The sequence below is a fragment of the Symphalangus syndactylus genome, chromosome 9, assembly GCF_028878055.3.
Source record: "Symphalangus syndactylus isolate Jambi chromosome 9, NHGRI_mSymSyn1-v2.1_pri, whole genome shotgun sequence".
NCBI classification, from domain to species: Eukaryota; Metazoa; Chordata; class Mammalia; order Primates; family Hylobatidae; genus Symphalangus; species Symphalangus syndactylus.
In genome coordinates, this window is record NC_072431.2 from 54,230,291 (window position 1) to 54,247,492 (window position 17,202).

The 17,202-nt window shown below is 48.3% G+C and overlaps 1 protein-coding gene across 3 annotated transcripts in view; it reads right to left on the reverse strand.

Moving 5' to 3' along the window:
• Positions 1–17,202, reverse strand: part of RADIL (Rap associating with DIL domain) — an 87,585-nt gene that overhangs the window by 37,647 nt on the left and 32,736 nt on the right. Inside the window, exon 1 of one of the 3 annotated variants that reach the window (XM_055292207.2) lies at positions 62–112. The exons of the other annotated variants lie outside the window; for them this stretch is intronic. The gene's annotated coding sequence lies outside the window, so the exon portion shown is untranslated. Of the gene's footprint in view, positions 1–61; positions 113–17,202 lie in introns of those variants that run through there. 3 annotated transcript variants of the gene reach the window in all.

A 17,202-nucleotide genomic window follows, 5' to 3' on the forward strand; every position in this document is an offset into this window, starting at 1 on the left:
ACGCTCTCTAAATGCATGCTCTGGGAAAGCCAGCCGGCTGCGATAGATGAAAACCGCTCACCAGTCCCCAGCTGACCCGGCGCTGTCTTTTCTGAGCCCTCTGCTGAGTTCCCTGTACGCAGCCTTTCAGGTTAAGATCCGTCCCCATCTGTGGCGGCCTTTCCTCCAGCCATTCCCAATAAAACCAAACAAAAGCCGGATGGAGGGAGGCGACAGCTGGCCGAGGACGACCCTTACCAGCACCAGCGGCCCTGCCGTCCTTCCCAAGGCAGCCGGCAGCCTGTGCATCTGCAGCCCGCGGGGGGCCGGGGCGTGAGGGAAGCCGCCCAGCCGCAGTGCGAGGCTGCTGGGCTGGGCTGCTCACCGCCCGTGCTCCTGCCGGCTGCAGAACCCGGCCCAGCCTGGCGGGCAGCAGGTTCCCAGCAGGTAGGGCCCAGTTCCCCTACCTCGTCCCACCCGCCACTCCCACAAGCGTTACCAGCCCCACAGCTGAGCCTCATTGCACAACTGTGGGGCCAGATCTGAAAGAAGAACAAAAACAGCTCCAAATGATGCTCCGGCCCTCAACTTTCTCCCAAATCTGGGGCCAGGTTGCAGGAGGTGACCTCAGAGTGCCCTGCTGGAAGTCCCAGGGTCATGAGGCAGGAAGGGTTGCTTCTCCTCCTAGAGTCCCAGGGGCTCCCAGAGGACCTGGCCACAAATGAAGCACAGGATGTCCCAGGTCTGTGTCCCCTGGGGCTGCAGCCCCAGGCAAGTGGCTCACAGCTAGGTGTACCCTGCTCCTCCAGGCAAGGCTCCACAGCCTCCTGAGGCCCAGGGCTGGGCTCTCTGCAGGTCGGAACCAATGCTGACACGCAGGGGCCACTCCCAGGGTCTCCTTCCTGGTGCTGGGTGGGCCCGCATGTGTGCAGAAGGGCCAGGCTGCCAGCCTTCAATGAGGGGCCAAAGGTGAGGCCTCTCCTCTGGGCAGCGGCGCTGTCCCTGCACCCAAGGCCACGAGCATGACAGAGCTTCCCTCTGAGTGCAGGTGTGGGGGAGGTGAAGCAGCAGCAGCAGCCACTGCCAATACTGGCACGGCTGTGGGCATGGCCAGTGTGGACAGCAACTGACCACGCCACTCTGCTCCTCAGTCCCCTGCTGTGGGACAGCCAGCAGGAGCCATGCACTTGTGCACACATGCATGCACACGTGCACAGGTGCATTCAGCACTGCTTGAGTTAGCAAAACCCAAAACCCACCCAATCGCCCCCCACAGGGAGCCGCCATGCACGAGAGGAGAGCTCTGCAGAGAGAAGACCGTAGCCAGCTGTGTACATGACCACAGGGTGAAAGAGCAAGCTGCAGGTAACACGTGACATGACGTAACACATGAGATGACGCGTTGGTTCAGTTTTTTTAAAAGCACCTGAAACACCGCTGTACATCGCTTATGGTTTCTATCTATGTGCATGCAAAGCTATTTTTTACCCCAAAGTCATACAGGAGTAGGTTGTTTAATTTCCATGTAATTGTATGGTTTTGAGCACTCTTCTTAGTACTGATTTCTATTTTTATTGGGCTGGGGTCGGAGAGTGTGCTTGGTATAATTTCAGTTTTTTTTAATTCGCTGAGAATTCAAACAAACGTATTTTATGGCCAACCGTGTGGTCAGTGTAGAGCTATTTTATAAAACAGCAATGCACACAGTGAGTTTACCACATGGTGGCTGTCCTCAATGGGTAGCGGGGGAAGCCTAGGGGTGGTGGAAGAAATGACTTCAATCTGATAGGATTTAGTATAGTGTCCAGTATGTAACAGAATATATGTTATATATAATTTATAATATATTATCATAACTTTATATCATGTTTGACTTATTTCATTTTTTTAAACTCTAAACACATACGATAAAAATCTTTACCTGTCAAATCTGGGAGGTGGGAACCCAGGTGTCAGGTAAATGTAACTGATGATACTTTATTTTTAAAAACTTTTTTGTTGGTTTGTTTTGAGACAGAGTCTCACTCTGTCGCTCAGGCTAGAGTAGCAGCAGCAAAATCTCGGCTTACTGGAACCTCTGCCTCCTGGGTTCAAGTGATTTTCCTGCCTCAGCCTCCCAAGTAACTGGGATTACAGGCATGTGCCACCATGCTGGGCTAATTTTTGTATCTTTAGATTAGAGATGGGGTTTCACCATCTTGGACAGGCTGGTCTCGAACTCCTGACCTCAAGTGATCCACCCACCTCGGCCTCCCAAAGTGCTGGAATTACAGGCGTGAGCCACCGCACCCAGCATAAACACTTTTGTTAAAAAATCACCGAAGTTTGAAAGGCCTCTTGCTAACATGTGGCTTTGTGACTTGGCCCTGTCCCAAGATGAGGCTGCGGGAGATGGGACCCCAGCACTCATGTTCCCAGGGGGTCAGCTCTCAGGCTTGTTGGGGGCCAACATGGCCTCCCAAGTTCCCATAGAGAGAGCTGCAATCACGCCCTGTTTGTGCCTGACCTGACACAGCTTCGTCACCTGAGTCACCTAAGTGTCTCAGCGCTGTGCAGACCCAGGGCGGATCTGCCTCAGCTGGGACAGAAATCGCCCCCACTTGGCCTTTGGGTGGAGGGAGACAGGAGCCGAGGCACGTGGAGAGCATCTCTCGCAACGCTGACCCCAGCCACCTTCAGAAGCATCACATGGTGGCATCGCTAGACACACAGCGTGGAGTTTTCAAGGCCCTCAGACCCGGCAGCACATTGCTCAGGAAGAGGAGGCCAGGGCTTTGCAATTTTAGGGACTGCCTGATTTGGGGGTCTTATACAGGTGTGCTCTTTGCCAAGAACAAGGTCACCCCAGGGGCCCTTATGCAACCAATAGGAGATTCCATCAACATGAAGTAAGTTCAGTGAGAAACACATCATCAAGAAACCACTATTTCTGGCCGGGCGCGGTGGCTCACACCTGTAATCCCAGCACTTTGGGAGGCTGAGGCAGGTGGATCATGAGGTAAAGAAATCGAGACCATCCTGGCCAACATGGTGAAACGCCATCTCTACTAAAAATACAAAAATTAGCTGGGCGTGGAGGCGGGCGCCTGTAGTCCCAGCTACTCAGGAGGCTGAGGCAGAAGAATCGCTTGAACCCGGGAGGCGGAGGTTGCAGTGACCCGAGATCGCACCACTGCACTCCAGCCTGGGCGACAGAGCGAGACTCCATCTCAAAACAAAACAAAACAACAACAAAAAGAAACCACTATTTCAAAACAAATGAATTCTAACAAAGCAAAATGGTAGGACGGCAGCAGCTTTTCATAACAGTAATTTTAGATGGGAAGTTATTCATCTGAAATAAAGCACCAGACCCTGCTGTGGGTGAAGCAGACACCTCCAGGCTGCAAGCCAGAATACGCCCATGTCTTTTGTTGCCTACCCCATGTGAGGGACAAGACTGGCTGCCTGGTTTTAGCCAAGGTCAGCTGTGGCCCCAACACCCTCGTCTTCTTCAAGGATCCCTGGGAATGTTCCTGCCCTGGCATGACTGAGTTCACTGGGATCAGAGGTGCTGCATGGGTTTGAGGGATGCCCAGGAATCTCCATTGGTAAATGCCATCTGGAAGGTTCTAGAACACAGCAGCCAGGGAGAGGAGCCACTGCCAGGGCACTCCCCCTCCCCCAAAGCCATGTCCACAGCAGCTCCTTACAGGGAGCAAAGTGACACCCACAAGCGCTGGGAAAGCTTGGTGGGAGCATCCAGTTTGATTTAGTGTCGATTTCAGTCCTTCTCAGGATAAGTGTCTGTCGGTTCCTACAGAGGAAGCCGGCGGGTGTGGGTCTCCCCTGCTGCCCCTTGTTGATCCGCTCTAGTGGAGAGGCAGAAAAACAACCTGGCCCACGAATAAGGCAGGGTCTGGGTAACTAGGACCTTGGTGGGCAGCCCTGCTTCACTCCCAGCAACCCTCAGAGACCTGCCTGGCTCCAAACATCTGCTAATACACGGGGTCCCAGCCTCAGAAGCAAAATGTACACTTTCTGACATTTTAAGAAGATAACACAAGGCCAGGCCCAGTGGCTCACGCCTGTAATCCCAGCACTGTGGGAGGCCGAAGTGGGAGGATGGCTTGAGTTCAAGCCCAGGCTGATCAGCATCTCAAAGTCTCTACAAAAAATACAAAAATTAGCTGGGCATGGTGGTGTGTGCCTGCAGTCCCAGCTACTCGGGAGGCTGAGGTGGGAGAATCACCAGAGCCCAGAGGTCGAGGTTGCAGTGAGCTATGATCACGCCACCACACTCCAGCCTGAGCAACAGAGCAAGACCCTGTCTCCAAAAAAAAAAAAAAAAAAAAGATGCGACAAGGCCAGAGGCTGGAATAGCAGGGCAGGCCTCATAAGGGACCATGGTTTGCAGACAGGCCTGCCTGGCCATGAAATGTCTGCCTTTGACACTGGGATGGAAGGAGTAGAAAGTGCAGGGCGCCGGGGCAATGGGGAAGATGGGGATGGGACGGTCGTTGTTGACGTCCTTCTTCTACTCTCACAGCAGAGGCCGTAAGGAAAGGAGCGCTGAGCTCCGTGTCCCTGAAGCCTTGTTAGCAACCTTCCTCCCCAGCCTGGGCCAAGCTGAGCTGCTGAGCACAGCCTCATCTCCCAGGTGAGGTACTCACTGCTGGAGGAAGCAGCGAGGGGACAGCATGCAGCCACGGCCACACGGCTTTGTCTAGGCCATCCCCCTCCCCTCCTCAAGAAGACAGTGCCTAGTGACCCGCTGCTGGCAGAGAGGGCAGGGCTCTGCGTGCCGGGGGTGCACAGGGAACCTGGACAAGCAGCTGGTGACCGTCACCAGCTCCCACGGACTCTGAACAGCCCTGGAAAGAAAAACACAGGCTTTTCCTGAACGTCGCTCAGTTCCTCTATAAACTCAGCCGGCAGCCTTCACCTACTGATCCTGTTTTCTCTTCCCTCCCTGGCTCTTGATGGTTTGGAATAATGATATATACAACTTGGAACCATTTCTGTCACCCATCCCCACTTACATGCCTTAGAGATGAGGTGACTAGGACTGGAGACGGAGGGGATAATGAAACATTCCTGGGCTGGGGAACTTCACCACTATTGGGGAACCGGAGACCATTTTACTTATTTGCTGTTGCCCAGGCTGGAGTGCAGTGTGGATTTACAGGCGTGGTCACCATAACGCCCTGCAGCCTGGAACTTCTGGCCTCAGGGCCTCAGAATAGCTGGGACTATAGGCGCGCACTCCCATGCCCGGCAAGAGACAATTTTTTTTTTTTTTTTTTTTTTTTTTGAGAAGGAATCTTGCTCTGTTACCCAGGCTGGAGTGCAGTGGTGCCATCTCGGCTCACTGCAACCTCTGCCTCCCAGGTTCAAGCGATTCTTGTGCCTCAGCCTCCCGAGTAGCTGGGATTATAGGAGCCCGCTACCCCCCACCCCCGCCAGCTAATTTTTTGTATTTTTAGTAGAGATGGGGTTTCGCCATGTTGGCCAGGATGGTCTCGATCTCTTGACCTCGTGATCCGCCCGCCTCCTCCTGCCAAAGTGCTGGGATTACAGGCGTGAGCCACCGCGCTCGGCCAAGAGATGATTTTTTTTTTTTTTTTTTTTTTGAGACAGAGTCTCGCTCTGACGCCCAGGCTGGAGTGCAGTGGTGCAATCTCGGCTCACTGCAAGCTCCGCCTCCCGGGTTCACGCCATTCTCCTGGCTCAGCCTCTCCGAGTAGCTGGGACTACAGGCGCCCGCCACCACGCCCGGCTAATTTTTTTGTATTTTTTAGTAGAGACGGGGTTTCACCATGGTCTCGATCTCCTGACCTCGTGATCCGCCCGCCTCGGCCTCCCAAAGTGCTGGGATTACAAGCGTGAGCCACCGCGCTCGGCCCAAGAGATGATTTTAAAGTGGCCCCTAGTAACAGCCGGGGATGCGCTGCTAAATAAACTGCAGTTACCGCTGCAAAACACAGAGGTCAGATGGGCCTGAAACGAGTCTTCTTTTAGCTAAAGCACCCTTTTCTAAGCTAGCAAAGGACACAGAGCCGTAAGAACATCAAGCAGTCCTTGAAGGAAAATCATTTCAAATGTACAAAAAAGAACTTCTTAGGCATAATTTGGTAATGCCAACCTGACTCTTAGCATTTTGCATCGAATTCCATTTTATTCTCATTATAGAAACCCTACAAAGGCTGGGCGTGGTGGCTCATGCCTGTAATCCCAGCCCTTTGGGAGGTCGAAGCAGGTGGATCACCTGAGGTCAGGAGTTCAAGACCAGCCTGGACAACATGGGGAAACCCCGTCTCTACTAAAACTACAAAAATTAGTCAGGCATGGTGGGGGGTACCTGTAATCCCAGCTACTCGGGAAGCTGAGACAAGAGAACTGCTTGAACCCATAAGGCGGAGGTTGCAGTGAGCTGAAATCACACCACTGCACCCCAGCCTGGGTGACAGAGCAAGACTCCATTTCAAAAAAAAAAAAAGCCCTACAAAGGAACTGTGGCTAGACAGGAACATGTTAGCCTCGTTTTGGGAACCAATTCTCCCATTAGGGAAACAATTCTAGGGAGAATGTGTGTGTAACTTTCTCTTGCCATCAGGAACAAGACAAGGATGCCTGCTGTAACCACTTCTCTTCAACTTTGTACTAGGTCGTAGCCAGTACAACAGGCAAGGAAAAATAGAGGAAAGATACAGGATTGAAAAGAAAGAAGTTGCCAGGCGCAGTGGCCAACACCTGTAATCCCAGCACTTTGGGAGGCCGAGGCGGGCAGATCACGAAGTCAAGAGATCGAGACCATCTTCGCCAACATGGTGAAACCCTGTCTCTACTACAAATACAAAAGATTAGCTGGGTGTGGTGGCGGGCGCCTGTAGTCCCAGCTACTCAGGAGGCTGAGGCAGGAGAATTGCTTGAACCTGAGAGGCAGAGGTTGCAGTGAGCTGAGATCACACCACTGCACTCCAGCCTGGCGACAGAGTGAGACTCCATCTAAAAAAAAGAAAAGAAAAGAAAAGAAAGAAGTTCAATTATCATTATTTTGCAACGTGATTGTGTATGTAGGAAATGCAAAAGAATTTATGGCAAAATTATTACAATTAACAAGTGAATTTAGCAAGGTGACTAGACATGGTTGGTGAATAAGCAAAATTCAGGCTGTTTTGTTTTGTTTTTGAGACAGGGTCTTGCTCTCTCATCCAGGCTAGAGTGCCGTGGCACGACCACAGCTCACTGCATCCTCCACCTACTGGGCTCAAGCAATCCTTCTGCCTCAGCCTCCCAAGTAGTTGGGACTACATGTGCACACCACCACGCCCAGCTAATTTTGTATTTTTTGTAGAGACAGGGTCTCACTATTTTGCCCAGGCTAGTCGCAAACTCCTGTGCTCAGGCAATCCTCCCGCCTCAGTCTCCCAAAGTGCTGCGATTATAGGTATGAGCCACTGCACCTGGACAGTAATATATTTAAAGATCAGAAGCAGGCTGGGCGCGGTGGCTCACGCCTGTAATCCCAGCACTTTGGGAGGCCGAGGCGGGTGGATCACGAGGTCAGGAGATCGAGACCACGGTGAAACCCCGTCTCTACTAAAAATACAAAAAATTAGCCAGGCGCGGTGGCGGGCGCCTGTAGTCCCAGCTACTCCGGAGGCTGAGGCAGGAGAATGGCGTGAACCCGGGAGGCGGAGCTTGCAGTGAGCCGAGATCGCGCCACTGCACTCCAGCCTGGGCGACAGAGCGAGACTCTGTCTCAAAAAAAAAAAAAAAAAAAAGAAATCAGAAGCAATTCATGTCGGATTCATGAGCCAGGAGTCAACCACATGTGGCCCCTGAGTGCTAGGATTGAGGAAAGGGACCGAATTAAGAAACAAAGGGTGTTAGAATTTGACCTATGTAAAAAAAAAAAAAAAAAAAAAGGAAGAAAGAAGCAAGAGGTGTCCTGTATATGAAAATTATATTTACAGAATACTTTAGAAACCTAACCTGAAGAAAGCTAATGTAGGCTGGGCGTGGTGGTTCATGCCTGTAATCTCAGCACTTTGGGAGGCTAAGGTGGGAGGATCACTTGAAGCCAGGAGTTTGGGAGCAGACTAGGAGACACAGCAAGACCCCAAACCCACAAAAATAAAAAGATGAGCCAGATGTGGTGGGACACACCTTAGTTGCAGCTACTCAGGAGGTGGAAGCAGGAGTATCACTTGAACCCAGGAGACAGAGGCTGCAGTGAGCTGACTGTGCCACTGCGCTCCAGCCTGGGTGACAGAGCAAGACCTCATCTCTAATAAATAAAGTCAGAAAATGAAGGCAGATTCTGAGAAAACGCCAGAACCCCATCTCTAATCGATCAATAAATGAAGTAAATGAATGCATACAGTAAGAAAACACCAGAATGAAAAGCACCAAAACGTTGAAAATGATTCTCTCCGGGAGGTGACCTGACAGGTGATTTCTCCTCCTTTCTTTATACTTTCACTTATTTTCCAAATTTTTGGCAAATTGAGAGGTTCCATTTTTTTAGAGGGGGGAAGAAATTATTTTTTTTTTTACATACTCTAGGGTATTATTTCCATGATGAAACTTGGACCGCCTCACACTAATTAGAGTCTTACTCAGGGAACAACAATCGAGCTCTCTGAGAAGCAACTGAAAACCTAATTAAGATAATGGGTAACTGAGGAGATAAAATGCTTAAGCCATTTGTTAGGCAGACACAGATGGAGACAGAGCTCTCCGGGCTGTGCCGAGGAGAGAGCAGCGTGGCGTAACCAAGAACTTTCTCCAGCCGAAACCAGGGGCCGCAGCCAGTTACCCTGGGAAGCTGTGAGCCCTTTCTTAGAGAGGGTCACGGTGACCAGCGAAGCACAGTCCTGCTCACCACGTCCAGCATGGCGCTGGGCACGCCACCAACAACGACAGCCCTATGGAGGGCGCTATTTCATCTCAGGCACCACTGCGTATTTGTCTCTTTTGTCCCAGAGCTACAATCTTCTTCTTCTTCTTCTTTTTTTTTTTTTTTAAAGAGACGGAGTCTTGCTCTGTCGCCAGGCTGGACCAGTGCAGTGGTGTGATCTCGGCTCACTGCAACCTCCGACTCCCTGGTTCAAGCGATTCTCCTGCCTCAGCCTCCTGAGTAGCTGGAATTACAGGTGCCCGCCACCATGCCCAGCTAATTTTTATATTTTTAGGAGAGACGGGATTTCACCATGTTGTCCAGTGTGGTCTCGATCTCCTGACCTCGTGATCCGCCCGCCTCAGCCTCCCAAAGTGCTGGGATTACAGGCGTGAGCCACCGCGCCCAGCCCTATTGTTTTTTAAGTATCTTGAGTTTTAACTTTGGTGGAGGAGTCTTCCGTTGCCATCTAGAAAATGATTCCAACTCCCTTCTCTCCCCCTGCATCTGTCTTTTTTTCTTCTTCCTTTTTTTTTTGAGACGAAGTCTCGCTCTTGTTGCCCAGGCTGGAGTGCAGTGGCGCTATCTCAGCTCACTGCAACCTCCGCCTTCCAGGTTCAAGCGATTCTCCTGCCTCAGCCTCCCAAGTAGCTAGGATTATAGGTGTGTGCCACCATGCCTGGCTAATTTTCGTATTTTTGGTAGAGATGGGGTTTCACCATGTTGGCCAGGCTGGCCTCAAAACTCCTGACCTCAGGTGATCCACCCGCCTCAGCCTCCCAATGTGCTGGGATTATAGGCATGAGCCACTGTGCCCAGCCATAACCACATTTTTTAACGGGCAAGGATTTGAATAAACATTTCTTCAAAGAATAAATATACACGGCCAATAAGTACATTAAAATACAATAAAAAATGCTCAACATCATTAGTCATTTGGGAAATGCAGAGGAAAACCACAATAAGGTACCACTTCACATCCACTACCATGGTTATAATAAAAAAGGTAAACAGGCCAGGGGCAGTGGCTCACACCTGAATCCCAGCACTTTGGGGGGCCAAGGTGGGCAGATCACTTGAGGTCAGGAGTTCAAGACCAGCCTGTCCAAGATGGTAAAACCCCGTCTCTACTAAAGATACAAAAATTACCCAGGTGTGGTAGCAAGTGCCTGTAATCCCAGCTGCTCATGAGGCTGAGGCAGCAGAATCGCTTGAACCCAGGAGGCAGAGGTTGCAGTGAGCCAAGATCACGCCAATGCACGGCAACTGGGCAACAGAGCTAGACTCCGTCTCACCAAACAACAACAACAAAAAAGGTAAACAATATCGAGTGCAGAAAGACTGGACCCCTCATACACGATTGCTGGAAAGTAAGATGGTGCAGCCATTGTGGAGAACAGCTTGTCGGTGTGTTAAAATGTTACACATGAATTTACCTGTGACTCGTAAGTTCAACTCCTAGGTATATGCCCAAGAGAAGTAAAAAATACATGTCCACGCAAATGCTTATGCACAAATGTTCACAGCAGCATTATCCAGAATAGTCAACAAGGGAGAAATAATCCAAATGTCCATCAACGGGTGAACAGATGAACAAAATCTATCCATACGATAGGCTACTGTTTAGCAATGAAAAGGAACAAAATACTGATACCTCTTACAACATGGATGAGCCTCAAAAATATTATGCTACTTGAAAAAAGCTAGATGCAAAAAAAAAAATAAACACACAAGTATGATTCTATGTATATGAAATATCTGGAAAAAGCAAATATATAGAGCCAGAAAACTGATCAGGGGCTGCCTGGGTCTGGGGGTGGGACCGGCTGACTGCTAATAGACACAAAGGATCTTTTGGTGATGAAAATGTGCTGGCCAGGTGTGGTGGCTCTCGCCTGTAATCCCAGCACTTAGGGAGGCCGAGGCAGGCGGATCGCTTGAGCTCAGGAGTTCGAGACCAACCTGGGTAACATGGTGAAACCCTGTCTCTACCAAAAATACAAAAATTAGTCAGGCGTGGTGGCACACATCTGTAGTCGCAGCTAACTCGGGAGGCTGAATCAGGAGGACTGCTTGAACCTAGGAGATGGTGGAGGCTGCAGTGAGCTGAGATCACACTATGTACTCCAGCCTGGGTGACTGTCCAGACTGGGTGACTGAGTGAGACCCCATCTCAAAAAAAAAAAAAAATTGCTAAGACTGGACTGTGATGATGATCACACAACTTTGTAAATTTACTAAAAATTCATTCAATTATATACTAAAAACAGGTAATTTTATGGTATAAAAATACCTCTTATAATAAAAGTTTTTTTTAAAAAAAAAAACCCAGCAAATACATTTATTTACGTCATAAGCCCCCAGTCCAACAGAGACAAGGAAGATAGCTCCAAGAAGCTGAAATTGATAAGATATCGAATATATATATGAACATCTTAAAAGAGGGAAGACAATTAACAGAGTGTTAAGGGAATGCGGAAATAATGAAAAGTACCAAGGAAAAGAATGGACAGGCAAGAAGGACAATAATTAACTACAAAGAAAAATAAAAGTTGGACAGGAAGGAAAAACAGTATTTGTATAGACCCATCTTTAGTTATGAAAAGCTATAAATGATCATAAAGATGTAAAACCTGATTATTAATTTAAATAAAACATGGCTCTATGGAGAAGATCGGGCAATAGGAATTGGAACTTTGGGGAGGGGGGTGGTGAAAAGACCTACGTTCTCATTTTCCATTGAAGGAAGTCACTAGAAAATGTCTGAAATTTTTAAAAATCAAGACATAGTAGGACACATTTGTTCAAGATAGGGAATTAGGCCGGGCGTGGTGGCTCATGCCTGTAATCCCAGCACTTTGGGAGGCGGAGGCGGGCAGATCACCTGAGGTCAGGAGTTTGAGACTAGCCTGACCAACATGGAGAAACCTCAACTCTACTGAAAATACAAAATTAGCCAGGCGTGGTGGCGTATGCCTGTAATCCCAGCTACTCGGGAGACTGAAGCAGGAGACTCGTTTGAACCTGGGAGGCAGAGGTTGTGGTGAGCCGAAATCATGCCATTGCACTCCAGCCTGGGCAACAAGAGGGAAACTCTGTCTCAAAAACAAACAAACAAAAAAGAAAAAGAAAAAGATAGGGAATTAAAAGCCAAAAAGAAACAGTTCACAGTTGAAAGTGGTTGTGGGGAGTTCAAAACTGGGAAGAATGAAGGGCTATGGCAGAGAACTGCTGTTTTGCTTTTAATTAGTAATGAGAAAGTATTGCTTTAACTGTGCATATATATATATATATATATATATATATATATATATAACTTTGGTGAAAATAAGTAAAAATTTTTAAGTGTACATAGTTTTCATTCTACTGCAAGAATGAAAGAATGAATGAACGTTGATAGGATCAATTCCGTCAACTCCTAAACACACGTGTTTATCTTCTAACATCTCTGGAACTGGAAGGCATCCTGTATTCTGTGGAATGTCAGCCAAGCTGCAGCTGTGAGGCTAGAACTTGGTTGTTGTTGCCTGGGGCGAGATTCTGCAACATTTCAGTTAATTCAGGACCATCCAAAAAATGAACATACCTTCCAGCTGTTATCTGCAACAAACTTGCAGACTGAATATGCAAGTGGCTTGGAAGAACGTACTAGAGACAGCAGGGGATGCCACATCACCAATCCTCTTGAGGACGAAGACAATGATACTGTGTGGGGAGTGTGGATAGGGATGGCTCTCATTTGAAAAGACTTAGACTCTAAATTCATTTCACTCCTGCATACCTTTCTGGGTATGCACAAAATGAATACAGATCAAAATCTATGTTGAAATAAATCTTTAGATACGATATAGCTTAAGTACAAAAATAAAAATCCTAGGTAATAAGAAAGTATTATGTCCTAGTTTAATTGTCGTATTTTTTATGTTGGTTAACACTGGTGATCTTACTACTGATAACATCTTTTCTTTGGTGAAATATCGTATACATAGGAATGTATGTTGCAAAATTGTTCCTAACAATCCCCAAATACATAGAGTCTTTCATCTACACCAAGGAATATTCCATAACCACTAAGATGTATGAATTGGAGGTATAACACACAATGTAATTTCCAGAGAGGATCTGGTATGAAAAATACAGAAAACTAAGTATATGATTCCCTCATTGTTTTCTTTTTTTTTCTTCATTCCTTTTACCCACACTACACAGACGATCCCTTTAAAAAAAAAAAAAAAAAAAAAAAAAAAAAAAAAACCTTTGACAAAAAGAACCCTGTATGTATGTATATACATGTGTAAGAAGTCCCCTGCAGAATAATATAAGCACAGAAAAAGCATGGAAGGTCACTATGGTGAGCAGAATTCTAAGATGGCTCCATGATCTCTGCCCCCTGGGCTCACTCTGTGATTATGCTGCATGGCAGAAGAGATTCTGCAGATATAATTAAGGTTGTCTATCAGCTGACCTTGAGATATGGAGGTTATTCGCTGGGCCGAACAAAATCACGTGTGCTCCTTCAAAGCCCAGAGTTCTCTCCAGCTGGTCATGGAAGAGAAGTCAGAGAGGTTTGAAGTGCAAGAAGTATGTGATGCCAGGGCAGTTCTCCAGGGCATCACAGGGCAACCTGAGAGCAGTCACTGGAAGCTGAGAGTGGTCCACGGCTGTGAGCCAGTGAGAGAGGAGGGGAGAGATGCAGAGACTTCAGTCCTAAAACCACAAGGAATTGAATTCTGCCAACAACCTTGTGAGTCTGAAGAGGCCCCTGAGCTCCAGAGAGGAATGCAGCCCAGCCCATACCTTGAGTGCAGCCGTGTGAGACCTGGGCAGAGGGTCCAGCTCCCCTGTGCTCAGACTCCTGACTTGTGGAAAATGTAAGTTAAATAGTATAGTTTTAAGCTGCACTTGTAGTTGCAAGCAATAGAAAACAAGTTCAGGGCCGAGTGTGGTGGCTCACACCTGGAATCCCAGCACTTTGGGAGGCCAAGGCAGGTGGATCATCTGAGGTCAGGGGTTCAAGACCAGCCTTGCCAACATGGTGAAACCTCATCTCTACTAAAAATACAAAAAAAAGTAGCTGGGCATGGTGGCGCACACCCATAATCCCAGCTAATTAGGAGGCTGAGGCAGGAGAATCGCTTGAATGTGGGAGGTGGAAGTTGCAGTGAGCTGAGCTCGTGCCATTGCCTGGGTGACAATACCAAAACTCCATCTCAAAAAAAAAAAAAAAGAAAAAAGAAAAGTTCAGATTTTAGTGCCAGGAAATGATGGGATGCTACTGTAACAAATACCTAAAACGTGAAGGTGCTTTGGTAATCAGGCAATAGGTAGAGGCTAGAAGGACTCTGAGAAGCAGGATGGAAAAAGTCTAGACTCCCTTGACCAGGCTACTACGAAATGTGCACAGTAAAGACATTGCTTCTTTCTCAGAATAAAGTGGGAACTTTCTTACATCACCACAGAGAAAGGCAAAATTGCTGCAAACAGCAGAAACCTAGATGCTCACAAGGCTGCCAGCGAAGGCTCAGAAGGAAGCAAGCGGCATGTTACTGGAAACTGGAGGAAGGAGGGTTCTTGTGATATGAGGGCAGGGAGCTCACTGAAATTGTCATCCTGCAGGTGCTGGAAAGCAGAATTTGCAAATGCTGAACCTGAAGAGATGACTGAGGGGGTTTCCAAGCAGAGCATAGAAGATGCCGCCTGGTTTCTTCTTGCTGTTTATGGTGAGAGGCAACAGGAGAGAGAGAAATTAAAGAACTGTTCAGCAAAAAAAAAAAAGAACCAGGACTGGACAAGTTCGAAAATGTGCAGCCGTTCCAGATGACAAGAGATGCCAAAAGTCAGAAATGGCTTCTGATGGGAGGCACAGAGGAAAAACCAAGTGTGGGCCTGGACAACCCTTTGCTGAAACCCAGGAAGACCAAAAGGTCAGGGTACCTGGCCACATAAATGACTCAGTAGAGTCAGGGTGCTCCTCATATATTTTTCTTTTTTTTTTTTTTTTTTTTTTTTTTTTTGAGACGGAGTCTCGCTCTGTCGCCCAGGCTGGAGTGCAGTGGCGCAATCTCGGCTCACTGCAAGCTCCGCCTCCCGGGTTCACGCCACTCTCCTGCCTCAGCCTCTCTGAGTAGCTGGGACTACAGGCGCCCGCCACCCCGCTCGGCTAATTTTTTTGTATTTTTAGTAGAGACGGAGTTTCACCGTGGTCTCGATCTCCTGACTTCGTGATCCGCCCGCCTCGGCCTCCCAAAGTGCTGGGATTACAAGCGTGAGCCACCACGCCCGGCCTCTCATATATTTTTCTTAGTCAAAACAGAGGACCTCAAGGAAGTTCAAGAGCACTGTCCCTCCACCATCTCACCAGAAGCTACAAGTAGAGAAGGGATTATCTCAGAGACATTTATGGATGTGGCTTCTGTCTAATGGAGTGAATTCTCATGAAATCCTCATCCAGCCCACAGACTCTTCAGAAAATTATACCAGCAGAAACACTGGCTGGCCTAGACTGAAAGGAACAGAGACACTGAAAAATGAAGGGGGTGGCCACAGACAGGAAGTGGCTGATAGACATGCTAACGTCATCCATGCAGAGGGAAAGATGATTCAGAGGATGAAGCCAAGATCCCAGAGGGTGGCACCAACGGGACAGAGGGCAGAGCTGAGAGACTATCCCCAGGCCTTGGAATGGAACAAAAGAACTTCCACTGGAATTTGCCTCACTAGAGTTCAAAAATGCTTTGGGCCAGGGCAGTGGCACCTTTTTACCTTCCATTTTCTCCTATTATTTATTTATGTATTTATTGAGACAGGGTCTAGCTCTGTTGCCCAGGCTGGAGTGCAGTGGCATGTTCAAAGCTTACTGCAACCTCAGACTCCTAGGTTCAAGCAATCCTCCCATCTAAGCCACCTAAGTAGCTGGGAACACAAGTGTGTGCCACCATGCCTAATTTTTTATTTTTTGTAGAGATGGGGTCTTGCTATTGCTATGTTGCCCAGACTGGTCTTGAACTCCTGGCCTCAAGCCATCCTCCCACCATAGCATCCCAAAATGCTGGAATTACAAGAGTGATCATTTCTCCTTTCTTCTTCTTTTTCTTCTTTTTTCCTCCTCCTCCCCCTCCTCCTTCTCCTCCTCCTTCTTCTTCTTTTTACGACAGAGCCTCACTTTGTAGCCCAGGCTGGGGTACACTGGCACAATCTTGGCTTACTGCAACCTCCGCCTTTCAAGTGGTTCTTGTGCCTTAGCCTCCCGAGTGGCTGGGATTACAGGCATGTGCCACCACATCCTGATAATTTTTGTGTTTTTGGTAGAGATGGAGTTTCACCATGTTGGCCAGGCTGGTCTCAAAATCCTGACCTCACGTGATCCACCTGCCTCGGCCTCCCAAAGTGCTGGGATTACAGGCGTGAGCCACCGCACCTGACCCATTTCCCTCTCTTTTGAACCAGAGTGACTGTTACCCTATGCCTGTCCCACCCTTGTAAGTTGGGAGGGTTGGGGCAGATACTTGTGTCTTTAGTGTTACAGGTCCACAGATGGAAAGAAATAGTGCCCCAAGAGTGGTACTTAATGGATTATACCCAGAAGCCCCATTCACGCCTGATTTAGATTAAGATGATGAGATTTTAGACTTGAACTGATACTATAATAGGATGAGACTGGGGGACCTTGAGATGAGGTGAGTGCATTTTGCATGCGGATGTAACTATGGATCACTGGAGGCCAGAGGGCAGACTGTGGTAGCCAGAATTCTAAGATGACCCCCAGTGACCCTTGCTTTGCATAACCCGCCCTCCAACCTTGAGCATGTGTGGGAACTGTTCGTGTCATTTCATGATTATGTTTTGTTGTATGGCAAAAGAGATTTTTGCAGATATGTAAATAAGTTTACTCATCAGTTCACTTTGGGTTCATCAAAAGGGAGATTATCCAGGTGGGCCTCACCTAAACACATGCACCTTTTAAAAAGCAGAAAGGAAGTCAAATACTCAAAGAATGATGGAGATTCGACCTGCCACTGCTGACTTGAAGATGCTGGGGGTAGGCCGGGCATGGTGGCTCACGCCTGTAATCCCAGCACTTTGGGAGGCCGAGGCAGGTGGATCACCTGAGGTCAGGAGTTTGAGACCAGCCTGACCAACATGGAGAAACCCCGTCTCCACTAAAAATACAAAATTAGCCAGGCATAGTGGCGGGTGCCTGTAATCCCAGCTACTTGGGAGGCTGAGGCAGGAAAATCGCTTGAACCCGAAAAGCGGAGGTTGAGGTGAGCCGAGATCACACCACTGCACTCCAGCCTGGGCAACAACAGCGAAACTGTCTCAAAAAAAAAAAAAAAGAA